This window comes from Alligator mississippiensis, chromosome 2, assembly GCF_030867095.1.
Source record: "Alligator mississippiensis isolate rAllMis1 chromosome 2, rAllMis1, whole genome shotgun sequence".
NCBI classification, from domain to species: Eukaryota; Metazoa; Chordata; order Crocodylia; family Alligatoridae; genus Alligator; species Alligator mississippiensis.
Genome location: NC_081825.1, coordinates 174,595,913 through 174,600,091, shown reverse-complemented (window position 1 = coordinate 174,600,091; position 4,179 = coordinate 174,595,913). Strand labels below are relative to the sequence as shown.

At 43.9% G+C, this 4,179-nt stretch overlaps 1 pseudogene; it reads right to left on the bottom strand.

Moving 5' to 3' along the window:
* Positions 1–2,052: 2,052 nt before the first annotated feature.
* LOC102561397 (olfactory receptor 5AP2-like) lies at positions 2,053–2,986 on the bottom strand (annotated as a pseudogene).
* Between the last annotated feature and the right edge of the window lie 1,193 nt (positions 2,987–4,179).

Genomic DNA, 4,179 nt, shown 5'->3' with positions numbered 1-4,179 from the left:
TCCCTGCTGAACTCCCAAGCCAGGATGGACTTGGAGGTCGCACTGGGGCTGTGGGGAAGGAGGAGGCCCTAGGTCTTGGGCATGACCACTAAAACTGCACTCTGCCCGGGTTGGGACACCTGGTGGGACTGGCAGCAACACGGCAGCCCCAAGCAATGCCAGGATTGAGGATCTCACCTGGTGAAAGGCGGGTAGGAGGTGCCATAACCTCCAGCCACCACAAGCACACACACAGTCCTGGCTGGGGAAAGCCCAGCCCTGTCACATCTTTGACAAGCCTAAGGCTTGCTGGTTTCAGTGGAGTTGTGAGGCTCCAGGTGAGTTCAGCTTAGCTGCCAGGCATGGCAGCTTTCTGGTTGAAAAACCGTTTGTCAGGCTGAGAAACCACCTGCAATCTGTTTCTGGATGGAAGGAATAGTAAAGAAAACAGAGGCTGTCATGGAATGAAGATAAAAGGCTAGTCATTGAAAATGGAAATGGAGGTGTTGGGGGCGGGGAAGGGACAGGCTGTTGGGGTGGAGGGAAAGGGGGATGTGGCAGCGCAGGTAAACGTGGAGAGGTCTCTGGGGAGTCAGATGTCTGGCAGGTTGCAGTGTTCCAGAATTCCACTGTCTGTATTGAGTCCATGAGTTTCTGTGCCTAGGGGGTTGATGAAGTGAAGTTAATAGGCTCTTCTGTGAAAAGGGGTTTGTAAATTCCCTTTGAGGAGCACGCCTGAGAGGTTCGAGACAGGTGTTCTGTTGTTGTCTTTGAAGTATTTTTGGTGTGCCCTCATTCTGGTGTGTAGTTGTTGCTTTGTGTCTGTTATGTATTTTCCATCAACGCATTTGGTGCCCCGATGGAGATATGAATTGTATTGTGAAGATACTCCATACTGGAGATATTGCTGGAAGGTTTAGCGTGTGTTGGCATGGCCTGGCCTGGATCCATTTGATGTGTTTTGGGCTGTAGGAAGTTGGCTTCTGGTGATGATGCTAACGAGGTTCAGTGCTTGTTTGAATTTACAAACCACTTTTCACAGACGAGTCACTACCCCCTGCTTCCACAGCCCATATGCCTGTTTTTTTGCCCCTAGGCTTTCCTGGATTTCCCTGTTCAGCCAAGAGGGTTTCTTGGCCCCTTTGCCTCCTTGCCTGCACAATGGGATTGCCTCCTTCTGCACCCTAAGGATTGCTCCTTTTAGGAATGACCACCCTTCCTCGACTCCCGTCTCATCAATACTCCTATTCTTCAGTGCCTCACTAACTAATCTCCTGAACACACTGCAATTAGCCTTTCCGAAGTCTAGCACTTCTTCCCTACTGTTTATCTTTCCCACCCTATGCTGGATAATGATTTCAGTCAAGTGATCATCACTATCCCCTAGGTTACCTTGTGTCAGTAGATCCCCCACCAGGTCGTCCCCTGTAGCCAGCACCAAGTCCAGCAAGGCATTTCCCCTAGTGGGACCATATACATTCTACGTTAGGTGAAGGTCCTGTATGCAGGTTAAGAACCTATGTGAACATTTAGATTTGGCTGACTGCTCCTCCCAGCAGATGTTGGGGTAGTTGATGTCACCCATGACAACCATGTCCCTTGACTGTATGGCCTCTGAGTGATGTCTGGAGAATTCCAGATCCAACTCATCCTCCTGATGTGGTGGCCTGTAGCAGACCCCCACTATGAAGTCCCTTTCCCCCTGACCCCATTGCATTCTGATCCAGAATACCTCAATTTGCCCCTCTTCTGCTCCTATCTTGATTATGGAACATGTATATTTCTCCTTAACATAGAGAGCAACACCCCCTACCTTTTCCCTGTTATTGTGCCAACTTTAAGTATTTCCAAAAAGAAGTACTAAATAATGGTGCAGTAGCAAAGTCACAATATAGCCACATGTAGATGTACCCACTGTGCAATGGCTTACTTCACAGTAAATCTAGGCTGGAGTAAATGTACATGCAAATATACCCACAGAGACATTGACAGGCCTCACAAAACTTATACAGAACATTCACTCAACCTTTTCATTTTCATTTATTAATCTTGAACCCACCCTAGCATTTAAATTCACTGAGAATAAAACTTCCTTTTTAGGGTCCTTTTGAAGGCCTCTTTCACCTCCTTGTTCCTCAGGCTGTAGATCATGGGGTTCACCATGGGGATTGCAAGAGTATAAAACACAGAAATGATTTTGTCTTGATCCATGATGTGTTTTGAATTGGGCCTTAAATACATGAAAGATGATGTAGAAGATGGTAACAGCTGTCAGGTGGGAAGCACAGGTAGAAAAGGCTTTGTGCCTTCACTGAGCAGAGCTGATCCTTAGGATAGCAACCAGAATGTATATGTAGGAAATCAAGATAATCAAAATAGTTGATGCTACAAGCAAAGTGCAGAAAATAAAATGAAAAGTATCAGGGATGTAGGTGTTAGAGCAGGACAGCTTTAGAAGTGGGGGTGTATCACAGAAGAAATGATTAATGGTGCTGGACTGGCAGAAGGACAAGCTGAATATAGTTATAGTTTGAATTATTGCATGAACGTAGCCCACTAGATGTGAGGCCAACACCAGTAGCATGGAGAACCATTTAGACATGATGACAGGGTAAAGTAATGGGCTGCAGATGGCTATGAATCGATCATATGCCATCACTGCCAACAGGCAGCATTCACAGGTCAAAGCAAAGCAGAACAAGAAGGACTGTACACCGCATCCAGTAAATGAAATAGTTTTGCTCGTTGCAAGTAAGGTCATTAGCATTTTGGGAGCAATGATCGTGGAGAGTACAACATCCAAGAGAGCGAGGTTGCTGATGAAAAAATACATGGGGGTATGAAGCTGGGATTGAATCCTAATCAGCATGATCATTCCAAGGTTTCCCAGCAGAATGACCATATAGATGAAGAGAAAGAACACAAAGAGTAATATTTCTAGCTTTGGGTCGCCTATGAATCCCAACAAGAGGAACTCAATTGCCTCAGTGTGATTCCGTTCTGTCATCTCTCCCAGCTACACTTGGCGTTGCAGATAATGACACTTGCACTGAAAGGCAAGAGAAATAAGAGGCAAGTGTCGATATTTTGGAATAACTATTATTGATCTCTGAACAACCCATCTCATAATACTAGAACTCATATATTCTGTAAGGCTTTCTGTTACTCTGTGCTGCCTGACACACAAAATGTTATTCACCCAAGCTACAGAGATGTATGTTCTGCAGGGGAGAATCCAGAACAGGGAAACTGGAATGTTAGGAGACCTACCAAAAGATTCCCAAAGGAAAAGGTAGTATCCAAAGGCCACAGACTGCTTTGTATGTGCTATCTCTGAATTGGAAGGCAAGAGAGGCATCTTTGTCCTCATCTCGAATGAATAACTGATTATCCTAGGAAAAGTGCCATGTAACTGTCACTAGTCTGCTTCCATTTTGGAGATGTCATATAGATATCAAGAGTATTTGAGAGTAGATGGGATTTAACACTGCTAGGGAAACTGATAATGGAGTGAGGATTATACCTTGGGGTAGGGAGGTGGGGGCTTTGTGAAGAAGGTAAATGTATGCAGGAACATGAGGTGTTGGGAAGCAGTTTGTGGAGTTTGGACATGGAGCTGTGTATGTGAATGGTTTGCATTCAGTGAGCTCTCAGATAAAAACAGTTGCACAGCACTTCTAAAACAAATGCTATGATAAGTCATGGTTGTAAATACAATCCCAGTGGCACTTACAGTATTACATAATGCTTCCAGTCAGTGAAGGAGCTAAGATCTACTCAGTATTAAAATTTTTAAGAACAGATCTACTACATTTGTTATCATGGAACTAGACTAAGTTGTTTAAATCAAAAGTAAAGAATGTGATGGACAAAGTTGTAGGAAGGAGATACTGGTGGAGCCTGCTGAATGTTCTGCCACACAAGTCCGTGTATTCCACCTTTACTTTATGTCTCCTTTGTTGAAATTATTTACTAATTGTTTTTAAATGTACATTTTGTAGAAGGTAACCCACTGGGATTAATGTGGTCAAATTGACCCAAGCTTTATTCTCTCCTTTTTTGGCAGCTTGAATATTTTTAGTTCATCTTACATATAAAAGTATATTTTAGTGTCCTTTAAAAAATATAAGATACTTCATTTAAAGGCCTTTATTTATTCATATGCATTCCAGAGTAGCATGTCCCTTTTGGGCATCCTGC